Source organism: Thermobia domestica, chromosome 17 (assembly GCF_964235325.1).
Source record: "Thermobia domestica chromosome 17, izTheDome1.hap1.1, whole genome shotgun sequence".
In the NCBI taxonomy this organism is placed as follows: domain Eukaryota; kingdom Metazoa; phylum Arthropoda; class Insecta; order Zygentoma; family Lepismatidae; genus Thermobia; species Thermobia domestica.
In genome coordinates, this window is record NC_137470.1 from 40,645,626 (window position 1) to 40,666,978 (window position 21,353).

The following is a 21,353-nucleotide window of genomic DNA, read 5'->3' on the forward strand; positions in this document are numbered from 1 at the left end:
CTTATGTCGAGAACAGAACCCAACCAACCACTGCGGGGCTTCTAACATTCCTCCTCCTCCTCCTACTACTACTATTACTACTACTACCACTGCAACTACTACTACTCATAGTACTACTAATACTACTACTTATACTTATGTCGAGAAGAGACCCAACCAACCACTGCGGGGCTTCCAACCCATTCCTACTACTACTACTACTACTACTATTTCTACTACTACTATTACTACTACCAGTTCAACTACTACTACTATTAGTACCACTAGTACTACTACTTATACATATGTCGAGAACAGAACCAAACCAACCCCTGCGAGGCTTCTAACACATTCCTACTACTAATACTACTACTCCTATTACTACTACCAGTTCAACTACTACTACTATTAGTACTACTAATACTACTACTTATACTTATGTCGAGAAGAGAACCCAACCAACCACTGCGGGGCTTCCAACCCATTCCTACTACTACTACTACTACTATTACTACTTCTACTACTACTACTACTACCAGTTCAACTACTACTACTATTAGTACTACTAATACTACTACTTATACTTATGCCGAGAACAGAACCAAACCAACCACTGCGGGGCTTCTAACACATTCCTACTACTACTACTACTACTAGTATTACTACTACCAGTTCAACTACTACTACTATTAGTACTACTAATACTACTACTTATACTTATGTCGAGAACAGAACCCAACCAACCACTGCGGGGCTTCCAACCCATTCCTACTACTACTACTACTACCACTACTATTACAACTACCAGTTCAACTACTACTACTATTAGTACTACTAATACTACTACTTATAATTATGTCGAGAACACAACCCAACCAACCACTTCGGGGCTTCCAACCCATTGCTACTACTACTACTACTACTACTACTACTACTACTACTATTACTACTACCAGTTCAACCACTACTTCTGTTAGTACTACTAATACTACTACTTATTCTTATGTCGAGAACAGAACCAAACCAACCCCTGCGGGGCTTCTAACACATTCCTACTACTACTACTACTACTACTACTATCACTACTACTACCAGTTCAACTACTACTACTTTTAGTACTACTAATACTACTACTTATACTTATGTCGAGAACAGAACCCAACCAACCACTGCGGGGCTTCCAACCCATTCCTACTACTACTACTACTACCACTACTATTACAACTACCAGTTCAACTACTACTACTATTAGTACTACTAATACTACTACTTATAATTATGTCGAGAACAAAACCCAACCAACCACTTCGGGGCTTCCAACCCATTCCTACTACTACTACTACTACTACTACTACTACTACTACTACTACTACTACTATTACTACTACCAGTTCAACTGCTACTACTATTAGTACTACTAATACTACTACTTATACTTATGTCGAGAACAGAACCCAACCAACCACTGCGGGGCTTCCAACCCTTTCCTACTACTACTACTACTACTACTACTATTACTACTACTACCACTGCAACTACTACTACTATTAGTACTACTAATACTACTACTTATACTTATGTCGAGAACAGAACCCAACAAACCCCTGCGGGGCTTCTAACACATCCCTACTACTACTACTACTATTATTACTACTACTACCACTGCAACTACTACTACTATTAGTACTACTAATACTACTACTTATAATTATGTCGAGAACAGAACCCAACAAACCACTTCGGGGCTTCCAACCCATTCCTGCTACTACTACTACTACTACTACTACTACTACTACTATTACTACTACCAGTTCGACTGCTACTACTATTAGTACTACTAATACTACTACTTATACTTATGTCGAGAACAGAACCCAACCAACCACTGCGGGGCTTCCAACCCATTCCTACTACTACTACTACTACTACTACTACTATTACTAGTGCCAGTTCTACTACTACTACTATTAGTACTACTAATACTACTATTTATACTTATGTCGAGAATAGAACCCAACCAACCACTGCGGGGCTTCCAACCCATTCCTACTACTACTACTATTACTACTACCAGTTCAACTACTACTACTATTAGTACTACTAATACTACTACTTATACTTATGTCGAGAACAGAACCCAACCAACCCCTGCGGGGCTTCTAACACATCCCTACTACTACTACTACTACTACTATTATTACTACTACTACAACTGCAACTACTACTACTATTAGTACTACTAATACTACTACTTATAATTATGTCGAGAACAGAACCCAACCAACCACTTCGGGGCTTCCAACCCATTCCTACTACTACTACTACTACTACTACTACTACTATTACTACTACCAGTTCAACTGCTACTACTATTAGTACTACTAATACTACTACTTATACTTATGTCGAGAACAGAACCCAACCAACCACTGCGGGGCTTCCAACCCATTCCTACTACTACTACTACTACTACTACTACTACTATTACTACTACCAGTTCAACTGCTACTACTATTAGTACTACTAATACTACTACTTATACTTATGTCGAGAACAGAACCCAACCAACCACTGCGGGGCTTCCAACCCATTCCTACTACTACTACTACTACTACTACTACTACTATTACTAGTGCCAGTTCTACTACTACTACTATTAGTACTACTAATACTACTATTTATACTTATGTCGAGAACAGAACCCAACCAACCACTGCGGGGCTTCCAACCCATTCCTACTACTACTACTATTACTACTACCAGTTCAACTACTACTACTATTAGTACTACTAATACTACTATTTATACTTATGTCGAGAACAGAACCCAACCAACCACTGCGGGGCTTCCAACCCATTCCTACTACTACTACTATTACTACTACCAGTTCAACTACTACTACTATTAGTACTACTAATACTACTACTTATACTTATGTCGAGAACAGAACCAAACCAACCCCTGCGGGGCTTCTATCACATTCCTACTACTACTACTACTACTACTACTACTACTACTACTACTACTACTATTACTACTACCAGTTCAACTACTACTACTCTTAGTACTACTAATACTACTACTTATACTTATGTCGAGAACAGAACCCAACCAACCACTCCGGGGCTTCCAACCCATTCCTACTACTACTACTATTACTACTACCAGTTCAACTACTACTACTATTAGTACTACTAATACTACTATTTATACTTATGTCGAGAACAGAACCCAACAAACCACTGCGGGGCTTCTAACCCATTCCTACTACTACGACTATTACTACTACCAGTTCAACTACTACTACTCTTAGTACTACTAATACTACTACTTATACTTATGTCGAGAACAGAACCCAACCAACCACTCCGGGGCTTCCAACCCATTCCTACTACTACTACTATTACTACTACCAGTTCAACTACTACTACTATTAGTACTACTAATACTACTATTTATACTTATGTCGAGAACAGAACCCAACCAAACACTGCGGGGCTTCCAACCCATTCCTACTACTACTACTACTACTACTACTACTACTATTACTACTACCAGTTCAACTGCTACTACTATTAGTACTACTAATACTACTACTTATACTTATGTCGAGAACAGAACCCAACCAACCACTGCGGGGCTTCTAACACATTCCTACTACTACTACTACTACTACTACTACTATTACTACTACTACCACTGCAACTACTACTACTCTTAGTACTACTAATACTACTACTTATACTTATGTCGAGAAGAGAACCCAACCAACCACTGCGGGGCTTCCAACCCATTTCTACTACTACGACTATTACTACTACCAGTTCAACTACTACTACTATTAGTACTACTAATACTACTACTTATACTTATGTCGAGAACAGAACCCAACCAACCCCTGCGGGGCTTCTAACACATTCCTACTACTACTACTACTACTACTACTACTACTATTACTACTACTACTACCAGTTCAACTACTACTAATATTAGTACTACTAATACTACTACTTATACTTATGTCGAGAACAGAACCCAACCAACCACTGCGGGGCTTCCAACCCATTCCTACTACTACTACTACTACTACTACTACTATTACTACTACTACTACCAGTTCAACTACTACTACTATTAGTACTACTAATACTACTACTTATACTTATGTCGAGAACAGAACTCAACCAACCACTGCGGGGCTTCCAACCCATTCCTACTACTACTACTACTACTACTATTACTACTACTACTACCAGTTCAACTACTACTACTATTAGTACTACTAATACTACTACTTATACTTATGTCGAGAACAGAACCCAACCAACCACTGCGGGGCTTCCAACCCATTCCTACTACTACTACTACCACTACTACTACTACTATTACTACTACTACTACCAGTTCAACTACTACTACTATTAGTACTACTATTACTACTACTTATACTTATGTCGAGAACAGAACCCAACCAACCACTGCGGGACTTCTAGCCCATTCCTACTACTACTACTACTACTACTTCTACTACTACTACTACTACTACCAGTTCAACTACTACTAATATTAGTACTACTAATACTACTACTTATACTTATGTTGAGAACAGAACCCAACCAACCACTGCGGGGCTTCCAACCCATTCCTACTACTACTACTACTACTACTACTACTATTACTACTACTACCACTGCAACTACTACTACTCTTAGTACTACTAATACTACTACTTATACTTATGTCGAGAAGAGAACCCAACCAACCACTGCGGGGCTTCTAACCCATTCCTACTACTACGACTATTACTACTACCAGTTCAACTACTACTACTCTTAGTACTACTAATACTACTACTTATACTTATGTCGAGAACAGAACCCAACCAACCACTCCGGGGCTTCCAACCCATTCCTACTACTACTACTATTACTACTACCAGTTCAACTACTACTACTATTAGTACTACTAATACTACTATTTATACTTATGTCGAGAACAGAACCCAACCAACCACTGCGGGGCTTCCAACCCATTCCTACTACTACTACTACTACTACTACTATTACTACTACCAGTTCAACTACTACTACTATTAGTACTACTAATACTACTACTTATACTTATGTCGAGAACAGAACCCAACCAAACACTGCGGGGCTTCCAACCCATTCCTACTACTACTACTACTACTACTACTACTACTACTATTACTACTACCAGTTCAACTGCTACTACTATTAGTACTACTAATACTACTACTTATACTTATGTCGAGAACAGAACCCAACCAACCACTGCGGGGCTTCTAACACATTCCTACTACTACTACTACTACTACTACTACTATTACTACTACTACCACTGCAACTACTACTACTCTTAGTACTACTAATACTACTACTTATACTTATGTCGAGAAGAGAACCCAACCAACCACTGCGGGGCTTCCAACCCATTCCTACTACTACGACTATTACTACTACCAGTTCAACTACTACTACTATTAGTACTACTAATACTACTACTTATACTTATGTCGAGAACAGAACCCAACCAACCCCTGCGGGGCTTCTAACACATTCCTACTACTACTACTACTACTACTACTACTATTACTACTACTACTACCAGTTCAACTACTACTAATATTAGTACTACTAATACTACTACTTATACTTATGTCGAGAACAGAACCCAACCAACCACTGCGGGGCTTCCAACCCATTCCTACTACTACTACTACTACTACTACTACTATTACTACTACTACTACCAGTTCAACTACTACTACTATTAGTACTACTAATACTACTACTTATACTTATGTCGAGAACAGAACTCAACCAACCACTGCGGGGCTTCCAACCCATTCCTACTACTACTACTACTACTACTATTACTACTACTACTACCAGTTCAACTACTACTACTATTAGTACTACTAATACTACTACTTATACTTATGTCGAGAACAGAACCCAACCAACCACTGCGGGGCTTCCAACCCATTCCTACTACTACTACTACCACTACTACTACTACTATTACTACTACTACTACCAGTTCAACTACTACTACTATTAGTACTACTATTACTACTACTTATACTTATGTCGAGAACAGAACCCAACCAACCACTGCGGGGCTTCTAACACATTCCTACTACTACTACTACTACTACTACTACTACTACTACTACTATTACTACTACTACCACTGCAACTACTACTACTCTTAGTACTACTAATACTACTAGTTATACTTATGTCGAGAAGAGAACCCAACCAACCACTGCGGGGCTTCCAACCCATTCCTACTACTACGACTATTACTACTACCAGTTCAACTACTACTACTATTAGTACTACTAATACTACTACTTATACTTATGTCGAGAACAGAACCCAACCAACCCCTGCGGGGCTTCTAACACATTCCTACTACTACTACTACTACTACTACTACTATTACTACTACTACTACCAGTTCAACTACTACTAATATTAGTACTACTAATACTACTACTTATACTTATGTCGAGAACAGAACCCAACCAACCACTGCGGGGCTTCCAACCCATTCCTACTACTACTACTACTACTACTACTATTACTACTACTACTACCAGTTCAACTACTACTACTATTAGTACTACTAATACTACTACTTATACTTATGTCGAGAACAGAACTCAACCAACCACTGCGGGGCTTCCAACCCATTCCTACTACTACTACTACTACTACTATTACTACTACTACTACCAGTTCAACTACTACTACTATTAGTACTACTAATACTACTACTTATACTTATGTCGAGAACAGAACCCAACCAACCACTGCGGGGCTTCCAACCCATTCCTACTACTACTACTACCACTACTACTACTACTATTACTACTACTACTACCAGTTCAACTACTACTAATATTAGTACTACTATTACTACTACTTATACTTATGTCGAGAACAGAACCCAACCAACCACTGCGGGACTTCTAGCCCATTCCTACTACTACTACTACTACTACTTCTACTACTACTACTACTACTACCAGTTCAACTACTACTAATATTAGTACTACTAATACTACTACTTATACTTATGTTGAGAACAGAACCCAACCAACCACTGCGGGGCTTCCAACCCATTCCTACTACTACTACTACTACTACTACTACTATTACTACTACTACCACTGCAACTACTACTACTCTTAGTACTACTAATACTACTACTTATACTTATGTCGAGAAGAGAACCCAACCAACCACTGCGGGGCTTCTAACCCATTCCTACTACTACGACTATTACTACTACCAGTTCAACTACTACTACTCTTAGTACTACTAATACTACTACTTATACTTATGTCGAGAACAGAACCCAACCAACCACTCCGGGGCTTCCAACCCATTCCTACTACTACTACTATTACTACTACCAGTTCAACTACTACTACTATTAGTACTACTAATACTACTATTTATACTTATGTCGAGAACAGAACCCAACCAACCACTGCGGGGCTTCCAACCCATTCCTACTACTACTACTACTACTACTACTATTACTACTACCAGTTCAACTACTACTACTATTAGTACTACTAATACTACTACTTATACTTATGTCGAGAACAGAACCCAACCAAACACTGCGGGGCTTCCAACCCATTCCTACTACTACTACTACTACTACTACTACTACTATTACTACTACCAGTTCAACTGCTACTACTATTAGTACTACTAATACTACTACTTATACTTATGTCGAGAACAGAACCCAACCAACCACTGCGGGGCTTCTAACACATTCCTACTACTACTACTACTACTACTACTACTATTACTACTACTACCACTGCAACTACTACTACTCTTAGTACTACTAATACTACTACTTATACTTATGTCGAGAAGAGAACCCAACCAACCACTGCGGGGCTTCCAACCCATTCCTACTACTACGACTATTACTACTACCAGTTCAACTACTACTACTATTAGTACTACTAATACTACTACTTATACTTATGTCGAGAACAGAACCCAACCAACCCCTGCGGGGCTTCTAACACATTCCTACTACTACTACTACTACTACTACTACTATTACTACTACTACTACCAGTTCAACTACTACTAATATTAGTACTACTAATACTACTACTTATACTTATGTCGAGAACAGAACCCAACCAACCACTGCGGGGCTTCCAACCCATTCCTACTACTACTACTACTACTACTACTACTATTACTACTACTACTACCAGTTCAACTACTACTACTATTAGTACTACTAATACTACTACTTATACTTATGTCGAGAACAGAACTCAACCAACCACTGCGGGGCTTCCAACCCATTCCTACTACTACTACTACTACTACTATTACTACTACTACTACCAGTTCAACTACTACTACTATTAGTACTACTAATACTACTACTTATACTTATGTCGAGAACAGAACCCAACCAACCACTGCGGGGCTTCCAACCCATTCCTACTACTACTACTACCACTACTACTACTACTATTACTACTACTACTACCAGTTCAACTACTACTACTATTAGTACTACTATTACTACTACTTATACTTATGTCGAGAACAGAACCCAACCAACCACTGCGGGGCTTCTAACACATTCCTACTACTACTACTACTACTACTACTACTACTACTACTACTATTACTACTACTACCACTGCAACTACTACTACTCTTAGTACTACTAATACTACTAGTTATACTTATGTCGAGAAGAGAACCCAACCAACCACTGCGGGGCTTCCAACCCATTCCTACTACTACGACTATTACTACTACCAGTTCAACTACTACTACTATTAGTACTACTAATACTACTACTTATACTTATGTCGAGAACAGAACCCAACCAACCCCTGCGGGGCTTCTAACACATTCCTACTACTACTACTACTACTACTACTACTATTACTACTACTACTACCAGTTCAACTACTACTAATATTAGTACTACTAATACTACTACTTATACTTATGTCGAGAACAGAACCCAACCAACCACTGCGGGGCTTCCAACCCATTCCTACTACTACTACTACTACTACTACTATTACTACTACTACTACCAGTTCAACTACTACTACTATTAGTACTACTAATACTACTACTTATACTTATGTCGAGAACAGAACTCAACCAACCAATGCGGGGCTTCCAACCCATTCCTACTACTACTACTACTACTACTACTATTACTACTACTACTACCAGTTCAACTACTACTACTATTAGTACTACTAATACTACTACTTATACTTATGTCGAGAACAGAACCCAACCAACCACTGCGGGGCTTCTAGCCCATTCCTACTACTACTATTACTACTACTTCTACTACTACTACTACTACTACTACTACTACTACTACTGTTACTACTACTACTACCAGTTCAACTACTACTAATATTAGTACTACTAATACTACTACTTATACTTATGTCGAGAACAGAACCCAACCAACCACTGCGGGGCTTCCAACCCATTCCTACTACTACTACTACTACTACTACTACTATTACTACTACTACTACCAGTTCAACTACTACTACTATTAGTACTACTAATACTACTACTTATACTTATGTCGAGAACAGAACTCAACCAACCACTGCGGGGCTTCCAACCCATTCCTACTACTACTACTACTACTACTACTATTACTACTACTACTACCAGTTCAACTACTACTACTATTAGTACTACTAATACTACTACTTATACTTATGTCGAGAACAGAACCCAACCAACCACTGCGGGGCTTCCAACCCATTCCTACTACTACTACTACCACTACTACTACTACTATTACTACTACTACTACCAGTTCAACTACTACTACTATTAGTACTACTATTACTACTACTTATACTTATGTCGAGAACAGAACCCAACCAACCACTGCGGGGCTTCTAACACATTCCTACTACTACTACTACTACTACTACTACTATTACTACTACTACCACTGCAACTACTACTACTCTTAGTACTACTAATACTACTACTTATACTTATGTCGAGAAGAGAACCCAACCAACCACTGCGGGGCTTCCAACCCATTCCTACTACTACGACTATTACTACTACCAGTTCAACTACTACTACTATTAGTACTACTAATACTACTACTTATACTTATGTCGAGAACAGAACCCAACCAACCCCTGCGGGGCTTCTAACACATTCCTACTACTACTACTACTACTACTACTATTACTACTACTACTACCAGTTCAACTACTACTAATATTAGTACTACTAATACTACTACTTATACTTATGTCGAGAACAGAACTCAACCAACCACTGCGGGGCTTCCAACCCATTCCTACTACTACTACTACTACTACTACTACTATTACTACTACCAGTTCAACTGCTACTACTATTAGTACTACTAATACTACTACTTATACTTATGTCGAGAACAGAACCCAACCAACCACTGCGGGGCTTCCAACCCATTCCTACTACTACTACTACTACTACTACTATTACTACTACCAGTTCAACTACTACTACTATTAGTACTACTAATACTACTAATTATACTTATGTCGAGAACAGAACCCAACCAACCACTGCGGGACTTCTAGCCCATTCCTACTACTACTATTACTACTACTTCTACTACTACTACTACTACTACTTCTACTACTATTACTACTACTACTACCAGTTCAACTACTACTACTATTAGTACTACTAATACTACTACTTATACTTATGTCGAGAACAGAACCCAACCAACCACTGCGGAACTTCTAACCCATTCCTACTACTACTACTACTACTACCACTGCAACTACTACTACTAGTAGTACTACTAATACTACTACTTATACTTATGTTGAGAATAGAACCCAACCAACCTCTGCGGGGTTATAACCGATACCTACTACTACTACTACTACTAGTACTACTAATACTACTACTTATACTTATGTCGAGAACAGAACCCAACCAACCACTGCGGGACTTCTAACCCATTCCTACTACTACTACTACTACTACTACTACTACTATTAGTACTACTAATACTACTACTTATACTTATGTCGAGAACAGAACCCAACCAACCACTGCGGGGCTTCTAACCCATTCCTACCACTACTACTACTATTACTACTACTACTACTTCTAGTACTACCACTGCAACTACTACTACTATTAGTACTATTAATACTACTACTTATAGTTATATCGAGAGCAGAACCCAACCAACCACTGCGGGGCTTCTAAACTGTTCCTACTACTACTACTACTACCACCACTACAACTACTAACACTGCTACTATTACTACTACTATTATTATTGCTTATACTTGGGGCATCCAGGGACATAATTTAGGGGCAGGAGGGGGCAATTGACTCTCAAAGACTTTGAGGAATACATAACTTTATACGGTTGTCTACTAATATACTAGTACAAAACGTGAAAGTTTTATGTCGATTGTGCTCTTGCCCCCTCAAGCAAAGTCTGAATTGACACCCCTGCTTATGTTACTACTGCTACTTATACATATGTCGAAAACAGAACCCAACCAACCCATGCGGTTCTTATAACCCGTTCCTACTACTACTACTACTACTACTACTACTACCACTACTACTACTACTACTACTACTACCGCTGCTACTACTACTATTATTAGTATTACTATTACTATTAGCTATAAATAAGTCGAGATCAGAACCCAACCAAATACTGCGGGGCTTCTAACCCATTGCTACTACTGCGACTATTACTACTACTACTATTACTACTACTGCTACTTCTACCTACTCGGGACGTACTACTCCAGGCACGTAAAATTTAACCTTAGTCAGTTATTTTTCCCAAAATTATTTCGATGAACGTCATTAAACTTAACCTGTGCCGGTAACACAACTTTCCACCAAATGTGCATTAATTCTTTTAATAAAAAGAAAAGAAATGAAAAGTAAAGAAAACAGAAAAAGGAACAGCGAAATTTATATCTAAATCTTACTGAAAGGTTTACATTGGATGACACAATATTTCATTCAATGGGCACAGATTAAGTTTGACAGAGTTATTACAATGTGCATTAACTTAAAAGATATAAATCAACTAATTAATTGTACGACATGTTCCAAGGATGTTATGAAATAGAGGACCTGCCCATATGTATCTTCATCATATAAACTCAATGGAGCTGAAAAACAACCGAGCATCGTCTAAACCGGCACGTCTGATTGGCTACTTTCGTTTCCGCCATGATTGTTGACTCCAAACATTGCGATCTTAGTAGCTTGGAGCGGGCAGAGTAGGCGTGGCTAAGCAGTGACGTATGGCTTCACGATTTTGTTATATGGGCAGATCCTCTATTTTATAACATCCTTGACATGATCGGTGTAAGCTTGTTTGCATCATGTTTCCGTCAGCAAGAAACGAACCAGGGGGGTTAAGCCACTAATATGTTGATACTGATAAAGAATTGTACGACATAAAAATGAAAAGGTAACGCTTAAAATGAGTAAATGTATATGAAAGAGGATTGTGTGTGATATTAAATTCTAGTGTCGAAGTAAATTTTCACAATATAGAAAACCAGTATTTGAGGTTTAGAAGTAGTGTTTCTTTCAGAAAAGAAAATGTTCCGGGGCACATTTAGTATTCCAAGGCGCACGTATTATTTCCACAAAGAACTATTCGATATATTATTATATTATAGACGTACTATTTTGGTCTTCTCCGCGAGGTACTCTCAGAGATCGGGGGAAACAGTGCCCCCTAAAACATATCTCGAAGAAACACTGTTTACAAGTGTAATATTACATTTGAAAAACCGTTACAAGCCCGGTAAAATTTAATAAATGTATCAAATACGACTATGTAACACAGTAATTTCCACTGTTGGAGTATTTCTGTACCTGGGAAGTAAAATCAAAAGAATTCCTAATTTCAGAAAATTCGGGAATCACAAATATCCCGGAATTCAGAAAATATTCGGATTTCGGAAAAATTTTGAATTCCAGATTTTTTTCCAAAGTCAAGAATTTTCTTAATTCTGGAATTTTTCCGAGTAATTCCGGAAAATTTTGGCCTTTATGTCTTTTACGCTAACATGTCGATGGCCAGCCCCATTTCAAACAGCAACTTCATTCACGTATGTTTTGGGTAAAGAGAAATGGCAACGTTGCATTTTGATTTAACTTGGGCACATAAAGGGTGTAGAGCCCAAACGGCTCGTCAGATTAAAAAAAAAATCCTGCAATTGAGATTGAAAATATCATATTTGGGGACTGTTTCTCCTCCTAACTTTTGTTGTAACTCTGACAGAGCTAAGTATTGACAGTGAACTTTTTAGACAGTATATATATAATGTTTACAGGAAATACAGATTTGATATTTACAAGTATAGGTTTACAAGTGTAAAACCATTACAAGTGCTCTTACATATGTGATTTTATGCTTGTCAGGAACTTCTTACATTATCCTCCTCTATACGTATTTTGTCCCATGCTAACGCACATACTCCCTGCGGATGCAACACCACCCCACCATGCGGGACCTTCTACTGCACTTTTACTCTGTCTGCGTTAGATAGCACTCTCGCTTTTCGTGAATACCTACCACATGTTGGTTTGTATTTTTGCCAGTGGCGAAGGTTGATAGTTTCAAGAGGGTAGGCCCGATGTTCTTTTTCTACTACTACTACTACTACTACTACTACTACTACTACTACTACTACTACTACTACTACTACTACTACTACTACTACTAATAATAATAATAATAATAATAATAATAATAATAATAATAAAATGAAACAGATTAGACAGAAATATTTTACTACAGAAAAACAAGAACACAAATTCACATAAATTTAACTTAAAAGTAGTCCATCGACCAGGTGCGTAAATAAGGGCCCCGCAGACCCCGCATTGCGGGAGGCCTCAAGGCATCACGGGTCCCAAATCATAAAATGGGACCTAGAGAAGGGGCCTCACTCCACGAGGTTTGCGGGGAGTACCCCAAGTCTTTAGTTAGGCCGCTGCCATCCACAGCACTTATTGGATCCGGGTCTCAATTTTCATAATACAATTCACGTATGCGATCTTAATTCGCCATAATGCAATTTAATTGTTTTAATTGGGCGTGATCGGGTGGGGAAGATGAATTATCACATTATCTTGCTTTACAAGAAATATACGTTGTTTAGTCTACTTGTGCTGAAACAAACTCTGCTTGTAAAAGTCCGTCTTTAATTATATTGTTAAAAATACATGACAAGCTTTCAATCAAGTCATTTTGTGTGATATTTAATTCCCCCTTTAGAAACAGAATCAGACTTAAATATTTTTTCATACGCTGCTCTTTATTTCAACAACTACAAATATTTTTTTGTAGCAATGCATATAGAACTCTCTTGCCATTTGTTTGTTCTATTTTCAACACAGGAGTTGGTCTTTGCTCCTTAATAACACATTAATTTTCAGAAGACCACTGACATAGAAAATTCTTTAATAGAAATTATATTATGTTTATATTCTCCACTTACTGACATTTTCTCTCATTCACTTTTGCAAGTGTAAGAATAATGTCACTCACAATATCTCAAAAACACACACTCTACTCAATAATAATAAACCCAACGGGCCTTACGCAAAGTCGTTTTTACGTATGATTAGAGCCATACTAAAACCCTGACTACTGCAGGAAACATATGTTAGTCGAACTCTTTAGTATGTCACTAATAACGCGTCAGAACGACTCTGCATAAGGCCCAACTTGTCTGATTTCGTACAGGTTTGCGCCAACGTAACGGAATATAGTGGCATTAATTTGCGATAATAGGCGTAGCACTTTTAGAATTGCTTGTTGCAGCTTTAGAGTCCGCAAAATTACTCAAAGTTGGTGTTGAATGGGGCCCTAGGTTCTCTTGCTCTTTATTTGTTTGACATATCGAATCGAAATCGAAGGTCTCGAGAGAAACGCTTTATGTACAAATGAAAGTCGATAAGCGCTGAGGCCGGTCTCTTTCGCAGGTTACTACCAACACGTTTTCTCGCGTGATTTTCTGAATGGCTTGGCGGTAGTTCTACTGCCACCTGAGAACACTGCTCGGTGAGCCTCCTAGCAGTGGTGCTAACCACGATTTATTTATTGAACAATATTTTTCTTTTCAACTTACATGTTAGAAAACTATCATACATTCTGTGCAAGGAAAATGAATTAGTTATAAATTATAATTTCTGAAAGTAAATGGGTAGGCCGGGCCTCTTACGACCCTTCGCCACTGGTTTTGCACATTATTTTTTACAGCATTCGCCTTGACAACGATTTAGATCTATAAAGGGAAGCCCTCACAAAGTGTATCTGCACCTATGCATGTAAAGTCTTCGAAAAGATACTATTTCTAAGGCACTACGAGTGAATTTCGTGGTTAACTTGTTTCATGTAAGATGGGGTATAATTTAACCAATTCTAGGGTATATGATTAATGGGATTTCCAGAGTTAAAAGAGATTTTTTTCTTAAGATTTTGGTAATTTTGAACTAGGAAACAAAATTATAATTAATTCAGATGTTTTGACTCTAGCTAAAGTGTATTTGCAATGAGTGCAAATTTTGAGAGACGAAAGCAGTAATTATAACCTTTAAAATGAAATTATAGTTTGATGAACAAAAATATCTTAGAGTCAGTGGCGTATTTAAGGGGAGGCTTCCGAGCTTAAGCCCCCTCCGAAATTTTATTTACTGTATTAAAGTAAATTAAATATATTGAAGAACTTTAATATTTCCAGGAATAAAGTTAGCAAAGCCAACCAGAAAGAAACTCGTAAATACACCACTGCTTAGAGCAATAACCTTGTAGTAAATGTAAACCGTGTAATCAAAACGTTAAGCGAAATTTGATTGTAGTTTTATCACCCATAGTTCAGCAATTATAAATTATATTAAAATATTAATATAACTTAAATCTTTAAGCTGTGTAATGACAAAATTTATGTTGTAATATTTTGCACAAATGCATATACTTTGGAAAATATAAAATAAAAGAAAAGATTTTATACATCAATTACCCTTAGGGAAACGTTAAATGTTTGCATAAGCATGGTTTATATTCTGTGTCTTAATACATATTTTGACATATACTTAACGTACCATTGACAAGCTCAGTGGAAGTTATTTAATGAAAAAGTTGGTTATCACAATGAACGCATTAAGAGATATCATCAGGTACATTTATAATAAACACGAAATAAAGATGAGAAGATTACTCCTTGTTAAGACAAGGATTTTAAGAAAAAAGCAAAAAAGAGCTTGGCGTGGAATTATTCTCTTCATGATGTACAAGAATGAGTTGGAGTTCCATAAACGCCAAAAGTTGATGAAGAAGGTCCTTATCAATCACAGTCAAATTGAAGCAATTGACACGTTGATTCAAACGGTTCAAATATCATATAATAAGTTGCAGGACAAATTCGTTTCAGATATTCTTCCTTACGCTAATCTTTTATAAATGTGGTAAGGATTTTCATACTTTTCACGTAATTATGCAAATATCAAGTGTAGATTTACTTTTAGCACACCACTCGTAATAGTTGTTGAAAACATACTTTCATTAATTTCCTTCTTATGACTTTCTGTGTATTTGTGATAGCAGATATTGAATTTATTGTAATAGTCTATAGTGATCGAAATTAGTCGTAAACTTGATTTAGAACTATGGACTTCACCACTCAATAGAATACAAAGCTGTGTTCTGATTGTTAATATTTATATATGAAATTTTGCCAGTTTCGACTCTTCTGCTGCCATTTATTCCGTTAATCCCCGCCAACCTTTTCAAAATTACAATAATTACTAATGACTAGGTTCAGTTAAATAATGTGTTAAGTTCAGTGTTGTAGGACCAACTTTAGAAATTTACGGAGTGAATTGGAGAATGTATTTTAGTTTTTGACAAAGAATGAGTGAAAGTCATGTGAAAGGAATAGTTGGAGTTAAGAAAGTGTTTGTTGTTGTTGATAGTTTTTGATGTAAGCATCTCAGTATGTGAAGACGGAAGGGACTATTTGGCGGAGAGGTGGAGTTATTATAATTTAATAGCGGGAAAGGTACTGTTGAAATGTTGCATACATTTCTAGGTTGTCACATATCGTACTTGTGTTTCATTGAATTAAAACCTAACCTGCTAGATGGCCACTATAGCGGTGTATTTCTACACAGTGTACAGAAAATGTATTTTATATTTACAAGTGGAACGTTAAAAGTATGAAACCTCGACAAGTGCTATTGAAATTCGTATCATTGTCAAAACTCCCCTGTTTTCACTACCCTCTCTTAAGAGCCTACTTTCTTCGGCCTATGTTTAGCAGAAGGGGTCCAGCTCTTTTCTATAAAAATGTTACAATTTTGGTAATTTCTGTTCACATTAGGTTAGTTTAGTGTAGGTTAGGTTAGTTTAGCTTGCGTTATATTAGTGTAGGAGTCCCGCATAAATTTCCAAATAAAAAATGATAGAATTTCGCTTACTTCTACTAATATTAGATTAGATTAGGTTAGTTCATGTTAGCTTAGGTTAGTTTATGTTGGGTTGTGTTAGATTTGGTTACTTCTGTTACGTCTAAGTACTCGCATTATTCATTTCTCCTGTAAATTTTTTATTTTTACGTGCTTCTGGACCTTGTGTACTAAACATACTCCCTTTCTTAGGACGAATCAAACTAGCTTCACCTTACCCTGACTCGGTTAGATAGCATTTATGCTTTATCGTGGCTACCTAGCACAGGTTGGTTTGTATGTTTACTGCACAGTAGTTTTTACACAACACACGTACGGACGTTCTATTTATACACAAATTGTAGTTTTTTTTATTTCATACTGTAGAAGTTTACACGCCGCTGTTTTGAAGGTAACTGACTTGTGATTCAACCTAACCCAATTTAATGTAACATAACCTAGCTTAAGGTAATCTTATCTCACCAAATGTAGTACATTTGGGTATTTTTTTGATTTCCGTGTGATCCGGCGATACAGCAAATGCCTAAGTCGAAGTTTATCAGAATTTAATTCCTAGCTCATTACAGAGAACAAGCATAAGAGTAAGTTTCGTTTTGTTTATTTTTGTTGTTATTGTTGTTGTCGTGGTTTTATACCTTTGCAGTTACTTTTGTTAAAGTTTAATTAGAATAATTGTTACCGTTCTTATTACTGTCTGTTTAGTATTTTTTTCTTTGTTGTTGTTGTTAGTCGTTCACGATGTCTTTAAAAGTCTGGCAAAATCTTTGCTGCGTTTCTTAGGTTTCACATTTTCTGAAGTGTACATTTTCTAAAGAATGCAGCTCCAGGAGTCATACGAAAATCTTGCGATGCATCATACGAAAAGCAAAACATAATTGGTGTAGAGTAGTGGATTCAAGAGTCATTGCACTCGCTATAGTAAATGAAACCACATTTTGCTACTAATTTTATTTCTAATATTTTCCAAGCGAGAAAATGAAATCTTACGTCCCATGGAAGTTTTACGTCCCACGTGTATGCCGGTTAGGTTAAAGGAGACGGTGATGATAAGAAATGAATAAAATGAAGAAAGTGGAAGGAAACAGGAGAGCCCGGAGAAGACTCACTAAAGTTTACACGGCGCGAGCTGGGATCGAACCGGGGACCCGAAGCACCGGAGGTAAACGCTCTATCACTGAGCCACCGCACCCCTTATTTCTAAGTGAGAATAGGTGGCTTTTTGGACAGACAAGCCAAGCCCCACGTTGAAATGAAATAAAATCTTTGAGTTTTATGTCCCACGTTATGCCGGCTAGCATAAAGAAGACAGTGATGACAAGAAATGAAGGAAAATGGGGAATGAAGAAATTGGGAGATTCTACCATGGGAGAACCCCGAGAAAAAACACGCGCACGATGTTTGTCCACAACAAATCTCACTTGGCACGAGCTGGAATCGAACCAAGGGTCCCTGTACCAGAGATGAACGTTCTACCATTGAACCACCAAGGACCCATTTATCATTTTAAGTAAAAGTTAATATGGCAATGAAAATGAATACTGATTTGGAAGAAAGCTGTGTGCTATAAAGTAATCACGACAAAGGTATTGCTATACTGTATTTCCTAGCTGTACATTGTGTGAGGGCTCATAAATTAAGTAGAGTAGGGTTTATACGGATAGAACTTTCATTACCCAAAAAGGTATTTCTATTTAGAGTTTTACGCAGGTACTCTGAAGTGTACCAAACCCTCTCAGATAAAGCAGTTTTCTTCATATAGGATGAGGGCACACTTTATCTAATGTATCATCATCATCATCATAGGTAATCTTCCATTATTGGAGGTCACCTGCCGCAACTGAGATGCTTCCATGCTCCACGGACTTCCGCTAGGCTCTTCGTCTTCTCGTACTTTTTCTCTGTTCTGATATCGTCCATTAATTGTAGTCTCCTTCGCACCCTCCCTCTCTTCCCTGCCACCATACCCTCTAGCATGTCAGTCAGGATACAGTTCCTTCTTAGCCAATGTCCCAACCAGTTTCTCTTCCTCTTCTTAATAATATCTAAAAGTGTTCTTTTCTCCCCCACCATTTCTAACACTCTCTCGTCCGTTTTCCGAGAGCTCATCCGTAGCTAAGGGGCGAGCATACGCGCCTTTGGCGCGGGAGACCCGGGTTCGGTTCCTGGCGGAAGCTCATGTGGTTCGGATTCCACGTTAATCAGTAGGTCCATGTCCCATATAGCCTCGCTGGTGAACGGGACGTAAAGCTCGAAATCAATCAATCAATCGTCCGTTTTCCGCTCCACCCAGAAAATTTTTTCCATTCTTCTCTACACCTACATTTTGAAAGCTTCCAGTCGTTTTTCATCATTTTTGCGTAATGTACATGTTTCTGACCCATACTGTATAATACTCTACATGGAGCATTTAATGAGTCTTTCTCTCAGCTCTTTATTCAAGGTCCCACTAAATAGTATTTTCTTCCTCCTAAAGGCTTCTTTCGCCATTCCTATCCTTGCTTTTATTTCACGTTCACACTTCCTATTATCACTAATAATACTACCCAGTTCTCTAGCACTAGTCACTGTTCTTTTTTTCTCCTCTCATTCTTCATATTTAACACTGACACTGCAAGTATTACTGAATACGACATATTAAATATACCGGAATGAAAAATACATAATGACGTGTTTTAGTTTTAGAATAATTGTAATTATTTCTTTATTTAGTTACATAAATTCTATTACATATTAAGAAAATGTCCTACCTCAAATGAAGCCGCTTTCCTGAAAAAAAGTAAAAAGAGACAGAAACATTTCTTAACGTTATAAAGAGTTTTGAAAACCTACTGAAGTTCAAATACATATGATAAGTAATAATCAGATATGCGCTTATTGTAAACTTATTTTTCTTTATTTTTTAAATATATAGCTACTCCAGCTGTACTTTTGTTTTTCGGCTATATTTAGCGTTTCTTCCAGTACAGAGGCTATTTGAGACATGGAACTTCAGTTTAAGTTGTGATCTGGACTATTGTAATGCCTTCAATATTCTCCCATCAAAAACTCGAACCAGTCTAGTTAAATCTACTCTTATGAACAGCGAGAGCGAGAGTAAAATTGTACGAGAGATGATCAGAGACTAAGGTAACAAGGAAGAGGTTTGTGAAATTTCGTCTGTTATAGGGAAATCAGGAGCGTGCAGTAATTTTAATACATGCAGTTAGCAACTGTTCAGAATTTCAGGCACCCGTCACATATGGCGCTAGTTACAATTAAACACTAATGGCGACTCGTTTGAAAAACTTGTCTCGCGAAGAAGTCCGCTTACTTATTCGATTTATGTGTGAGAGAAATGAAATTCTGAAACATGTAACCACGGCCAGGATTTGTAACCGAGAGTGTTATCTTCCTTCACGACAACGTGCTTCGGCATAGAGCCCAGAAGACTGACCACCACGCTGTTAAAGCAGTTTTGCTGGTACATCACAGACCACCCTCTCTGCAGCACGGACCTCGCTTCAAGCAAGAATTGATCCTCCTGAAAACTCAGTTTTAGGTATTTTTGAATGTAAATGTGATTTTTGGTTTTCTTTTCTTTTTCTTTCTCTTTTTACAGTACAAGATACGTAATCTTGAATGGGAACACAGTGACGTAGTCAGGAAGGTTCTAGGGTTCTAAAATTCTAACCCCTGGTTTAATCTGTTGTCAAGCCATTGATGCGGGAAGTGATTCGTGACATTAAAACTAGTTAAATGTGGCTATGAACAACAGCAAAATGATACATTAAGCACTTGTGCAGACAGAGATAGTTTGTGCACGTCTTTCTGTTC